This window comes from Chrysemys picta, chromosome 7 (assembly GCF_011386835.1).
Source record: "Chrysemys picta bellii isolate R12L10 chromosome 7, ASM1138683v2, whole genome shotgun sequence".
NCBI classification, from domain to species: domain Eukaryota; kingdom Metazoa; phylum Chordata; order Testudines; family Emydidae; genus Chrysemys; species Chrysemys picta.
In genome coordinates this window covers 254269-269043 of record NC_088797.1, presented here as the reverse complement: position 1 = coordinate 269043, position 14775 = coordinate 254269, and the positions used below count along the sequence as shown (strand labels likewise).

General features: G+C 48.8%; 1 protein-coding gene across 13 annotated transcripts in view; it reads right to left on the bottom strand.

Moving 5' to 3' along the window:
* The window catches only part of LOC101941679 (SRSF protein kinase 3-like), a 76156-nt gene extending 61828 nt beyond the window's left edge, over nt 1-14328 (bottom strand). For 6 of the 13 annotated variants that reach the window (XM_065552790.1, XM_065552804.1, XM_065552801.1 and 3 more), the window contains exons 1-4: nt 11138-14184; nt 9888-9977; nt 5831-6050; nt 3291-3419 (exon numbers count right to left, since the gene is read on the bottom strand). The gene's annotated coding sequence lies outside the window, so the exon portion shown is untranslated. The other 7 variants (XM_065552795.1, XM_065552794.1, XM_065552791.1 and 4 more) reach the window with 7 other exon arrangements.
* Between the last annotated feature and the right edge of the window lie 447 nt (nt 14329-14775).

Below are 14775 nucleotides of genomic sequence, written 5' to 3'. Positions count from 1 at the left end.
CGGTAATACACTTCTACTCTGATATAACGCTGTCCTTGTGAGCCAAAAATCTTACTGTGTTATAGGTGAAACCGCGTTATATTGAACTTGCTTTGATCCACCAGAGTGTGCAGCCCTGCCCCCCCCCCGGAGAGCTGCTTTACCACGTTATATCCGAATTCGTGTTATATCAGGTCACGTTATATCGGGGTAGAGGTGTAGTGACCGTAATGTAATTAAATGTAACATCCCTGTGGCGGGGAAAACACCACAGCAGTCCAACACTGTAGCATTTAATTTCAGAAAAGGGAACTACACAAAATGAGGAAGTTAGTTAAACAGAAATTAAAAGGTACAGTATCAAAAGTGAAATCCCTGCAAACTGCATGGAAACTTTTTAAAGACATCATAATAGAGGCTCAACTTAAATGTATACCCTAAATTAAAAAACAGCAGGAGAACCAAAGAAGTGCCACCGTGGCTAAACAGCAAAGGAAAAGAAGCAGTGAGAGGCAAAAAGGCATCCTTTAAAAAGTGGATGTTAAATCCTAGTGAGGAAAATAGAAAGGAGCATAAACTCTGGCAAGTGAAGTGTAAAAATATAATTAGGAAGGCCAAAAAAAGAATTTGAAGACCAGTTAGCCAAAGACTCAAAAAGTAATAGCAAAAATTATTTTAAGTACATCAGAAGCATTTGTCTGGGGATGTAGCTCCGCGGTAGAGCACATGCTTTGCATGTATGAGGCCCTGGGTTCATTCCCCAGCATCGCCAGGTTTTAATGATTTAGTTGGCGTTGGTCCTGCTTTGAGCAGGGGGTTGGACTAGATGACCTCCTGAAGTCCCTTCCAACCCTGATATTCTATGATTCTATGAAGCAGGAAGTCTGCTAAGCAACCAGTGGAGCCACTGGACGATCGAGATGATAAAGGAGCACTCAAGGATGAGAAGGCCATTGAGGAGAAACTAAATGAATTCTTTGCATCCATCTTCACGGCTGAGGATGTGAGGGAGATTCCCAAACCGGAGCCATTCTTTTTAGGTGACAAATCTGAGGAACTGTCCCAGACTGAGGTGTCATTAGAGGAGGTTTTGGAACAAATTGATAAATTAAACAGTAGTAAGTCACCAGGACCAGATGGTATTCACCCAAGAGTTCTGAAGGAACTCAAATGTGAAACTGCAGAACTACTAACTGTGGTTTGTAACCTAGCATTTAAAACAGCTTCTGTACCAAATGAGTGGGGGATAGCAAAGTGACGCCAATTTTAAAAAAGAGCTCCAGAGATGATACTGGCAATTACAGGCCGGTAAGCCTGACTTCAATACCAAGCAAAATGGTTGAAACTATAATAAAGAACAAAATTGTCAGACACATAGATGAACATAATTTATTGAGGAAGAGTCAACATGTTTTTTGTAAAGGGAAATCATGCCTCACCGGTCTACTAGAATTCTTTGAGGGGATCAACAAGCATGTGGACAAGGGGGATCCAGTGTACTTAGATTTTCAGAAAGCCTTTGACAAGATCCCTCACCAAAGGCTCATAAGCAAAGTAAGCTGTCATGGGATAAGAGGGAAGATCCTCTCATGGATGGGTAACAGGCTAAAAGATAGGAAACAAAGGGTAGGAATAAATGGTCAGTTTTCAGAACGGAGAGAGGTAAAGAGTGGTGTCCCCCAGGGGTCTCTACTGGGCCCAGTCCTATTCAACATACTCATAAATGATCTGGGAAAAGGGGTAAACGGTGAGGTGGCAAAATTTGCAGATGATACAAAACTACTCAAGGTAGTTAAGTCCAAAGCAGATTGCGAAGAGCTACAAAGGGATCTCACAAAACTGGGTGACTGGGCAGATGAAATTCAGTGTTGATAAATACAAAGTAATGCACATTGGAAGACATAACCCCAACTATACATATAAAATGATGGGGTCTAAATAAGCTGTTACCGCACAAGAGAGAGCTCTTGGAATCATTGTGGATAGTTCTCTGAAAACATCCACTCAATGTGCAGCGGCAGTCAAAAAAGCAAACAGAATATTGGGAATCATTAGGAAAGCGACAGATAATACGACAGAAAATATCATATTGCCTCTATATAAATCCATGGTACGCCCACATCTTGAATACTGCATGCAGATGTGGTTGCCCCATCTCAAAAAAGATATATTGGAATTGGAAAAGGTTCAGAAAAGGGCAACAGAAATGATTAGGAGTATGGAACAGCTTCCATATGACGAGAGATTAATCAAGATTGGGACTTTTCAGCTTGGAAAAAAGACGATTAAGGGGGGATATGATAGAAGTCTATAAAATCATGATTGGTGTAGATAAAGTAAATAAGGAAGTGTTATTTACTCCTTCTCCTAACACAAGAACTAGGGGTCACCAAATGAAATTAATAAGCATCAGGTTTAAAACAAACAAAAGGAAGTATTTCTTCACACAACGCACAGTCAACCTGTGGAACTCTTTGCCAGAGGATGTTGTGAAGGCCAAAATTCAAAGGGTTCAAAAAAGAACTAGATAAGTTCATGGAGGATAGGTCCATCAATGGCTATCAGCCAGGATGGGCAGGGATAGTGTCCCTAGCCTCTGTTTGCCAGAAGCTGGGAATGGGCGACAGGCGATGGATAACTTGAGGATTACCTGTTATATTCATTTCCTCTGGGGCACCTGGCACTGGCCACTGTCGGTAGACAGGATACTGGGCTAGATGGACCTTTGGTCTGACCCAGTATGGCCATTCCTTTGTTTCTTAATCTTTTACATTTTTAGAGCACCTTCCATCTCAAGGCACTTTACAACTATTTATACAGCTTTACAGACACCCATGAAAAGTGGGGGCTGGAAAACCCAGCAGCATAAAGCAACAGTACAAATCAGTTTATATTAGGAAGTGAAGAATCCCATATCCAATTGAAACTGCAGGGGAAATCTAGGGAGGCAGAATGTAATAATCCATGTGGGCACTGGGGCTAACACTCCAGCTCTTGTCAAAAGCTCCATGTAACTTTTACTGACAACAGACAGGCAGGACCTTGCTTTTTGTTCTCATATGGAAGCTGGCACCTCCAGCACCATGTTGGGGAATCACTTCAGAGATGACTGAGGGAAAAGTGCCACTTACTGACACGTCCCATAGCATGTAGGTGTTCCTATGGTAATCTCCCCCCTGAGTACCAACCAAACCCAATTGTGCTCAGGTTGTGAACATGGAAAAGAGCCCAGCTCATGGTGGGGCAGTTACAGATCAGGTTTAGAGCATCTCATGTGCCTTTGCAAATGTCTCACTAAAAAACTTAAATACCTTGTTCTTGTAAGTGATGTCAGCGCCAGCCTGCACCAGAAGCCGGATACACTCTATCTGCCCACTGCAAGCTGCCAGGTACATGGGAGTCACTCCCCAGTTATCCTGAAGGTTCACATCAGCACCATGCTGAGGGAAGGGGAGAAAACAACTCCATTTTAAAAGTACGTACATGTCTGAATTACCAAAAAGCTGCAATAATCAGGCCAGGTGGCCAGACATACAGGCACCCCCATCCCTGCCCTACAATGGTCATTGAGTCCTGAAATTAATGTTGGTGCTAAAGATCACACACAAAGGCATATAGCATATACTACAGGCCTGAGCAGGCAGAAAAGTGAGCAAGCCCTGAGTGACTGAGTGAGAGAGACAGCTCAGAAAAAAACTGGGGGTTCTCAAACTGGGGTCGTGACCACTCAGGGGATTGCAAGGTTATTACGTGGGGGGGTCACAAGCTGTCAGCCTCCACCCCTTCGCCTCCAGCATTTATAATAATGTTAAATATTTAAAAAGTGTTTTTAATTCTTAAGGGGGGGGTCGCACTCAGAAGCTTGCTGTGTAAAAGGGGTCACCAGTACAAAAGTTTGAGAACCACTGGCCTAGTAGCAGGGAAGGTCTTTGGGTTTCCTTGCTGGAGACAGAAATAGTCCTTGAGTTGCTCTATTTCCTTCTCCCAGACCGAGCTCCACTAGTCACTAACTGTTTTGTATCTTTCCCATCTGCTGCCTGTATAATCAGATCCCCTTCAGATGCACAGGGAGCTGCTGCTACTTGCCCACAGTGTAACATGGGCAGTAAATCTGAGACATTCATAGGGACAGATTATAAAACAACTGCTTATTTTGGCATTCTTGCACATTCCTATGAAGCATTTGATGCTGACCACTGTCAGAGACAAGAGACTGGACTAGGTGGACCCTAGGTCCAATCCAGTGTGGCAATTCCTACATTCAGACATCAGGACACAACCCAAACTAGGTCAGAGTTCTGCAACTCTCTTTAGTTATGAGCCCAGTCTGCCACATACTCTGTGTGTCTGATTGCACAGTAGAGGGTCCCCAAGCCAAATAGGGCAGCCTCAGAACTTCAGGGGACATATGAATTATTGTAGAAGGGTTATTATAGAAGGACTCATGAGCTTGACCTGCCTTGGTCTCATTAGCTTTTTGGAAGCTTCCCATCATTCTGTTTCATTATTTCAATAAAAACAATTGCTTTAATATTTGTTTCCCATCCCTGCAAACAAGAGACTCATCCCATCTATCTCAGTGGGACACTGACGAGTAAGAATTACAAGCATGTAGCACAGAAAGAGGATTCACACAGGTTACTGATGTCTCTAATGCAGTGATATTCAGACCCCAGTGGGTCACGAGCCAAATTAGTGATCAATATTACCCAAAAGAGCCACAGAAGTGAGAATTCATTGAAAGCATCCTGATTGGTTAATAATTAAATCACATTGTGTTTTAATATAATGTGATGCAAAGAGCCGCAGGAGACACATTAAAGAGCCACTTGCAGCCCCCAAACGTCAGCCTCGAGTGTCACTGCTCTGCTGTGATAAATCCTCTCCTATTAGCACTCTGAGACCAGCTTTACTACATTTACTAGGTGTTATTTTTACTTCAAGGAAGGGCTCCACATTTCTTTGCTAGAGATGGGGGGAGGGGAGGAAAGCTTCACTTGACCCACTTTTCCGTGCTGAGGTGTCCTGGATCTGACCCCCCCATCCAGATGTTCAAGGCCACTGTTGAGATGTGGACTGTCACGTGCAGCTGTAGCTGCAAACACTTAATACATTATAAAAGGCTGCTCCTTGAAAAAGGGGGAAGGATTTTAAGGTGAACATTCCTCGATCACAAATAGCTTCCTAGCATGGTTGGAAACTCTGTTCTCCAAGATACAAATTAGACATGTGGCCCAGGGTGGAGGACGGGCAACAAGCTTAGGCTCAAATTTCCTAAAGTGAGTGCTGATTTTGTGTACTTGCAGTTTTGGATGTCTAATTGGAAACACCTAAGGCCTTATTTTCAGGTGCAGCTCCCTTGGACTTCACTTGGAGTTGTGGGTGCTCAGCACCCTGAGAAAAATCAGGCCCCTATATTCTTAAATTGAATATTGCAGCAGTAACTCCATGGAAAGCTTCTGCCCTTTATACGCAGCCCAGTAGAGCGGAGTCTTGCCATAGTAATCCTTCCTGTCAACCAGCTCCCTGTCTGACAACCAAAGGGACATCATCAGCAAGCTCACAGGGAAGCTGCCTCTAGCACAGAGAACTGACCATGATGGTCTGGCTAGAGGCTGGCTTAAACTAGGGTATTTGAATCTTAAACCTTTAAACAGCAGAGACAAGAGACACTTTTCCTCTTAAATAACTAATACCAGTCACTGATAGACTGGACACTATACTAGATGGACCATCGTTCTGATCCAGTCTGGCAACTCTTATGTCCCTATGGGAATGTTTGCATTCACTGTAACACCAGTAGCCAGGAAGGGCTCTCTCACGCCTGCCCTGCTTTAGGAGAATGACATACCTGAGGTCACTAGGAGTTGTTGCAGTTTCTCCATGTTGCCCCTGCTACCTTCGTAGTGAAGATCTGTCCATCTGTAATTGTAGCTTGGAGCCACCTGATAATGTCTTGGGGATGACTGGGAGTCCAGGTGTGCTTTGCTGCAGGCGGCTCTAGACAAGGAGCTGATGTAGAAGCCCATCTCCTTCACCTGAAGAAATCTCTCTCAATAAGCACCATCCACCTATACTAACAGAGAAAATAGGGCACACTCAGGAGAAAGTATGTCCAGCTCTCACATTCTCCACCTCCCTCCATCACACCGTGTGGGGTAGATTCAGGTTAATAGGATTTCATGGCTTTAGACATTAGCTAGCAAAAGAAATAAGGCATCTACAAGAATGACAAGAGACAAAGGGGGAATTTAATTAGACTTCAGTACGATGGCCTCAGCCTCCCTTAAAAGCCCTTAATAGTTTGGGAACATGTGTAATTCTGTGAGTAAGTTAATGACAGAAAAGTATGGAAGGTGTCACTTGTTTTGTAAAAATCTACAGAATCATAATTTCAGTGGTGTCACCCTTTGTGCTGTGGCAGGGGGACTCACTGTCCCCCTTCCTCCATGGCTCCAGATCCTCCAGTTGGTAGAAATTTTGATAATACAACATTGTTGGAAATGGATCAAGTTGGGGTCTCATTCAAAAGCCCTTTCTCAGATGAACACAATGATACCAAACATGACAAACCTAGAACAATTATGTAGACAGACAGTTGAGAAAATGTTTTAAAATCATTTTTTAAACTAGGCTTTAACACAGGCATGTCAAATGTGCAGCCCTAACAAAGTTAATTTGTGGCCTTCGACTGACAGTACTGTGTTATAGTTAATGTTCACAACATGATACCTGATTAATTTTTTTAATGTTACAATTACTATAAATGGAAGGAGTGCTTCAAGTTGATTTACCATCATTGACAAAAAAGAACCAGTTCAGTGGTATTTATCAGCTTTCTTTATTGTGCAAAAAGAGTTACAATGAGGCTCTGGGTTGTCAAATTGTCTGGAGTGGTTCACGGCCCATCAGGGCAGACTGTCTAAAATCAGGGCAGACGTGCCAAACTCGTTATATGCTCAAAAATTAGACTTCACTAACCTAGTCACAAATGTGAACTCCCGAAGCACTATAAAGAGTCTAACCATGGAGTCACAAACAGTCCCCTTGGGCACTCCAGTCTATCTTGCCACCCAGGCAAGCTGGACTTAGCGACAGTTGGTTGCCATATACCAGGGGTCGGCCACCTTTGAGAAGTGGTGTGCCAAGTCTTCATTTATTTACTGTAATTTAAGGTTTCGCGTGCCAGTCACACATTTTACATTTGCAGGAGCCAGTGGATGGAACCCCAGACTGGCAGTGGGCTCGGCCCGCTGCCGGTCTGGGGTTCCGTCCGACAGCCTCTGCCAGCCGGGGTCCCGTTCATCCAGGCAGGCAGCAGGCTAAGTGGGGCTTGCGGCTGGGACCCCGGCTGGCGGTAGAGTGCCACTAAAAATCAGCTCGCGTGCCGCCTTTGGCACGCATGCCGCAGGTTGCCGAACCCAGCCAAATACCAAAGGTCACAAAAGATTCAGGTTGCTTCCAGTCCCAAGAGACCAGTCACTTACCCCAGGTCAATTTGTACCTCAGCTCTCACACCAAAGCTTGTAGCCAATTCTATAGTAAACTAACTAATGATTTATTAACTAGGAACAAGAAATATGAGAGTTATTTACAGGTTAAAGCAGACAACATATCTACATGAGTTACAATCCATGGTTCCAAAAGGTGACAGAGTTGTAGTAATCTGTCAGCACTAAATGTCTTTTAGGGTTAACCCAGGTTGGCTCTCGGGATCTCTGCTTTTGTTTCCTAACTCCAGCCTTCTGAGAGCACAAACAGCAAAGAGATAAAGAATTTTCCTGTCAGGTATTTTTATTTCCTTCTTCCAGAATTCAAGCTGAGGAGACGAGCTTTCTTGCACATACCACCTTCATGGGTGTGAGAGAGCCATTAACCTAGTCTTTGTATCGTGATGTTCCGCAATGGCCCACTTAGTTTTGATAGTTTCTCTGGATGGATGGGGGAAACCACTCCTCCTCTACCTGGGTTCACAAGTCCAGAGATGAAGCAACAGAGTCCTGTGGCACCTTTAAGACTAACAGATGTATTGGAGCATAAGCTTTCGTGGGTGAATGCCCACTTCGTCGGATGCATGAAGGTGCCACAGGACTCTCTGTTGCTTTTTACAGATCCAGACTAACACGGCTACCCCTCTGATACTTAAGTCCAGAGATGGCATTTTTACTGTTATAAAGCAAAACTTACATACTACCTTATAGCATGGGATACAGACATTACAAGTAAGATTAATGCATGCAGCAACTTACAAGCATTTTACAGAGTCTAAACCAGGGGTCGGCAACCGACGGCATGTTTGGCACGCGAGCCGATTCTGAGTGGCACGCAGCTCCCCGCTGCGGTCCCGGCCCCCAGCCCCACTCAGCCCCCCCCCCCGCCCAATGCTCTCCCCTGCGGGGGCAGGAGGCAGAAGCTTGGTTCTGCAGCAGCCAAGCTTCCCCCCTCCCCCACTTCTTCCCCCAGCGTGGTGCTTTCCTGCCCCGGCTCCGCTCCGTCCCTGGCCAATCAGTTGATGGCCCTAGCGAGGGGGGGGGGGGGAAGAGCCGCAGCGTGCACACAGCTTGGTAGAGCAGGCAGAGAGAGGTAGGGACGGAGCCTGGGGAAAGGGGGTGGAACAGGGCATATCCCTTCCAGCCCCCTGCCATGAGCCGCTCAGGGCAGGGGGCTGGGAGCACCCCCACGAGCCGAGCACCCCAGCCTTCTGCCCTGCACCCCCCACCCCCTGCCCTGAATTCCCCGACCCCAACACACACCCAGCCTTCTGCCCTGCACCCCACAGCCCCATCCCCCCAAGCCTTCTGCCCTGAACCCCCATACCGCAACACACATCCAGCCTTCTGCCCTGCACCCCCACAGCCCCATCCCTCTGCCCTGAACCCCCCCACACACTCAGCCTACTGCCCTCAACCCCCCACACCTCCCAGCCCTCTGCCCTGAACCCCCCCACACACTCAGCCTTCTGCCCTGCATCCCTACACCCCCCAGCTCTGAACCCCCCCACCCAAACACAAACCCAGCCTTCTGCCCTGCACCCCCCACAGCCCCCAGACCTGACCCTTGAACCCCCCCCACACCCAGCTTCTGCCCTGCACCCCCCCAGCCCTCTGCCCTGATCTCTGAAGCACCCCCCCACACACACAGGTCTGGGGTCCTGGCCGCAGGCCCTGATCAGCCCGCTGCTGGCCTAGGTGAACAGAACCCCAGGGTGGCAGCGAGCTGAGCAGGCTGGTGGCGTAAGATCAGCATTTTAATTTACTTTTAAATGATGCTTCTTAAACATTTTGAAAACCTTGTTTAATTTACATACAATAGTTTAGTTATATAATATAAACTTATAGAAAGAGACCTTCTAAAAACGTTAAAATGTATTACCGGCATGCGAAACCTTAAATTAGAGTGAATAAATGAAGACTCGGCACACCACTTCTGACAGGTTGCCAATCCCTGGTCTAAACATTAAACACATTTTTACAAGTCTAACACCTAGCTTGAAAAATACTAACAAAGGCGAGTTGGTCTGGTTTCCAGCTATGAGTCTGTCAATGTTCAGCTGACACTTACAGCCTTGGCAAGAGCTAGCCCCTTGCCCGCAAACGGTATTCATGTAGTTATATAACATACATTCCTTACCATAATTAATTACAATTCCAAAGTAATTGATTATAAAATCAGTATTTACTTTGGTCTTGATCATTTTTAGGCCTCCATGGGAAGATGAAGAGTACCGACTAGTAGCTGAATCTTTGGAGAATACCAGCACGGAGGACCTGTTTAACAACATGCTTGGTGGCACTCTACATAAAAAGTGCACCATAACTGAATTTGGCAAGATTGGAGAGGAAGTACATCAAGCATCAGGAAAAAGGTTGAATATGCCAGGAAAAATACCAGCTGTGCGTGAGACTCACCTTATACTACGGTCCCATGGCATGTGTTCACGAGGGACACCTGCTTCTTCTATGATAAGCTGGAAGCCCAGAGGCATCCATTAAGTACAGCTTCAACACATAAGACAAATGAGAAACTGTATGAAGTAGTCACTTTTAGCGAGAACATTGCATAAAAAAACCCGGTTACCTACCTTTTGTAACTGTTGTTCTTCGAGATGTGTTACTCATGTCTAAGGCTGCGAATCATTCATGGAGATCACGGCTTCTGTGACTTTCTGTGACCGCCGTGAATTTTGCAGTGCTGGTGCGGCTGACCCCAAGACCACCCCAGCAGCTGGGGAAGCTGCCCTGGAACAGCAGTCCGGGACCAGCGGCAGTGACCCTGGCTGCCTCCTGCCCATAGTGGGAGCAGCAGAGGGCCCCGGGCTGCCCCGCCAAGCAGCAGCAGGGTCCCAGGCCGCCTCCCCCAGCAGAAGCATCGCCCCACGCTGCCCCCCACCCCAACAGCAGTCTTCAGGAGCGCCCCCCTCCCAGAGGGTAAGATTTAGTCACAGGTATTTTTAGCAAAAGTCATGGACAGGTCATGGGGCCGTGACTTTTTGTTTATTGCCCGTGACCTGTTACTAAAAATATCTGTGACTAAAACATAGCCTTACTCACATCCATTCCAAATAGGTGTGTGCATGCCAGATGCACAGTTGCCGGAAGGCTTTTTCCCTTTGTGGTACCTGTCGGGTTGGCTGTAGAGCCCCCTGGAGTCGCACTTTCATGGAGATGTATGTATATAGGTCCCTGCCAACCCGCCACCTCTTCAGTTCCTTCTTGCCGGATACTCCGACAGAGGTGAGGCGGGTGGGTCTTGGAATGGCCATGAGCAACACATCTCGAGTCCAAGTTAGTGAATCCCAATAAATTCATGGAAGTTAAGTCTATTAATGGCTATTAGCAGGCTGGGTAAGGAATGGTGTCCCTAGCCTCTGTCAGAGGGTGGAGATGGATGGCAGGAGAGAGATCACTTGATCATTACCTGTTAGGTAACTCCCTCTGGGGCACCTGGCATTGGCCACTGCCTCATCCCTGGCCCCACCCCATAGCCCACACCCCAACCCTCATCCCCAGCCCCCCCCCCAGAGCCCTCATTCCCCCCTCAATCCTCTGCCCCAGCCCCAAGCACCCTCCCGCACCCCGAACACCTCATCCCTGGCCCCACCCCAACCCTCTCCCCCAGCCCTGAGCCCCCTCCCCCTCTCCAAACCCCTTGGCCTCACCTCCACCACATGAATTTTGTTGTGTGACACGTCACCTCCATATTGGGGTACATAACACAATTCATTCCGCACATGGGCGTAAGGTACAGTCTATGCAGCCGTTTGAGGAACAGGCCAATGACTGTCCAGCTGAGCCGGGCTGGAAAGCCGAAATAGCGGCCAGGTGCACCTTGATTGATGATACCACCCAGGCCTTCCTGTTTTAGATGAAGTAAACAGTCCAGGATGAAGGGAATTAATGACTGTAACGGAAGAGTGCCCTTCTGCAATGACCAAATCGAGACCCTCTTCCACTTAGCTAGATAAATGGCCCGACTGGATGGCTTTCTGCGCCCAAGGAGAACCTCCCTAACTGAGTCTGAGCATGCAGTTTCCATTCCATGAGGTGGAGAGACTCTAGATTGGGATGCTGGAGGCGGCCATGGTCCTGCGTGATGAAGTCCGGGACCAGGGGCAGAGTTATAGGCGAGTCCACCGACAAGTCTAGAAGCATGGTGAACCAGTGGCTGACCTGGCCATGCTGGTGCTATCAAGATTATTGATGCTCCCTCTTGTCAGACCTTCAGCAGGACCTTGTGGACGAGCAGGAAGGGCAGGAACACATACAGCAAGTGCCCCTTTCAAGGGAAGAGAAAGGCGTCCATGAGTGAGCCCAGGCCTCCATGGGAAGGAACAGAACTGCTGACACTTGCTGTTGCACCGTGTCATGAATAGGTCTATCTGGGGAAATCCCCACCTTTGGAAGACGTTGATAGCGACATCCAGCAGTTCCTGAAACTTAGACAGCATGTTCCAGGAATTATAACTAGTTGGCAATGCGAAGCTGAAGCCCCCGGTAGAACACACCTTCCTACCAAAGAGACATAGCTTCTTCGCTTCTTTGGATTTAGGAGTCTGCCCTGGTTGTCCCTGCCTTTCTTTCTGGCTGGCGGCTTCCACTACCAGAGTGCCCATATGAGGATGAGTAAACAGGCACTCATACCCCTCAGAGGACACAAAGTATTTTCTCTCTACCCCTTTTGCCATGGGGGGAGGGAGGAAAGAGAGGTGGGTGTTTGCCACAACACCTTAGTGGTGTTATGGATTGTCTTAATGAGGAGCAAAGCCACACTCAAAGGACCAGAAAGTTTTGAGCCACCCTCTTGAGCAACTTTTGGTGTGCCCTGTTGTCCATGGCAGGCAGTGTGGTGGAAGTGCCCACCACCACTTCATCTGGGGAGAATGAGGAAGATGCCCGCAGAGGCACCAGATCTTCCTGCCCCTCTGGTTCAATGTTGATAAATGCACACATTGGAAAACATAAAGGACAGTTACCTGTTCCGTAACTGGCGTTCTTTGAGATGTGTTGCTCAGGTGTATTCCACTATAGGTGTGCGTGCTCGCCACGTGCACCAGTGCCGGAAGTTTTTCCCTTAGCAGTATCCGCAGTGGGGGAGCACCGCTGCGACCCCTGGAGTGGCGCCGACATATCGCGCCATAAAGGGGGCTGCGTGCTCGCCCACCCTCAGTTCCTTTTTGCCACCAGTGCAGGTAGTTGGAACTTGCTCCAGCCCTTGGCTGCAGCATTTATAGCCTAAGGCCTGGTCTATACTACCCGCCTGAATCGGCGGGTAGAAATCGACCTCTCGGGAATCGATTTATCGCGTCCTGTGGGGACGTGACAATCGATCCCCGAATCGGCGCTTTAACTCCACCAGCGGAGGTGGTAGTAAGCGCCGCCGACAAAAAGCGGCAGAAGTCGATTTTGCCGCCGTCTTCACAACGGGGTAAGTCGGCTGTAATACGTCGAATTCAGCTACGCTATTCACGTAGCTGAATTTGCGTATCTTAAACCGACTCCCCGCTGTAGTGTAGATGTACCCTTAGTGGTATATAGTTCACTGAACTGCTTCTTTGCTGAACTTTTCTTTTGTTAGTGCCTGGCTCGGGGCATGCCCCGTGGTCCAGGCTTCAAGTCGTGCGACTCTTGTCACAACTCTATGCCCAGAAGTGATCCACACACTCAGTGTCTTCACTGTCTGGGCGAGGCTCACATTAGTGAGCATTGTAAGATTTGCCGCTCTTTCACGCCTTGGACAAAGCAGGAGTGTGAGATCCGACTCCGTGCTTTGTGAATGGAGTCAGCATTGGCCCCGGCACGTCGACCCGACTCCGCGCCCGGCACCGCGTCTTCAGTGCGCAGCGAGGCACTGTTGACTCGGCACCACTCTCTCAGTAAGAAGCAAGCGAAGACTCAGCGGCGCCGAGAGAAGGAGAGGGGTGAGGCCAGACCCGAAAACATAATCCCAACATACAAAATGATGGGACTAAATTAGCTGTTACCACTCAAGAAAGCTCTTGAACTCATTGAGGCTAGTTCTCTGAAAACATCTGCTGACTGCAGCGGCAGTCAAAAAAGCTAATAGAATGTTAGGAACCATTAGGAAAGGGCAAGATCATAAGACAATAAATATCATAATACCACTCTATAAATTCATGGTACAACCACATCGTGAATACTGCATGAAGTTCTGGTCGCCCCATCTCAAAAATGATCTATTAGAATTGGAAAAAGTACAGAGAAGTGCAACAAAAATGATGAGGGATATGGAACAGCTTCCATATGTGGAGAGATTAAAAGAACTGGAACTGTTCAGCTTGGAAACGAGACAACTAAGGGGGATATGACTGGGGTGGAGAAAGTGAAGAAGGACGTGTTACTCACCCCCCTTCTTAGAACACAAGAACCGGGGCTCACCCAATGAAATGAACGGGCAGCAGGTTTAAACAAACAAAAGGAAGCATCTCTTCACACAGCACACAGACTACCTGCGGAACTCACTGCCAGGGGATGTTGGGATCTAGTATACCTGGGTTCAAACAGGAACTAGGGCAGTTCTTGGCGGACGGGCCCAGCAAGGGCTTTGAGCCAAGGGGGTCGGAGACGCTCCCCCGGGGGCGTTAGCTGCGAGAGCCCCGCAGCGGAGCTGCTGCCCCGGGCGCCCGGCTCGGCTCGGCCCGGCCCGCGGGGTCTCCGCCGCTCGGGGCGGGGTCCCTGGCAGCGCCCGACCTACCTGGCGGGGCCCGACGGCAGCGCGAGCCCCGGCGCCAGGGCGGCGTTGTCAACGGCAACACGCCACGTGACCCGAGCGCGGCCGCGCGAGCCGGTCGCTGAGCCCAGGCCGGCGGCCCGCGGCGCGAGCGCGGCTCGGGCCCCTCCGGCGCAGGCTGCGGGCGCGTGTTCGCCTCCCGGCTCCCCCTAGAGTTGCTGCGTCTGCACGTGAATTGGCCGCCCCGCTACCTTGACACCCCCAGCTCCCCGAATCGCAGCAGGCCGAAGTGCCCGGCAGACACTGCAAGCGGGGCGGACCAGTGGCCTTCCCCTGAAGGGAGGGGCCGGGGACCAGCAGCTCCCCCCCACCCCTTTCACAGCCACAGCGGGGCCTGGAAACGCCTGTTCCTGGGTTGCCCACCTGGTGCATCCACCTGTGCCAAGTCCGTGCAGCGAACGCCCCCCGCCCCTGCCTGCAGCAGAGCAGAAATCATGGATCTCCTGGGCTCGTACACGGGGGAGGCGGCACAACCCCAGCTAAGGAGCAAGGGAAGGAATAGAGATAGACACGAGGATGCAAAACGTGGGACATGAGAGGGATGAGACT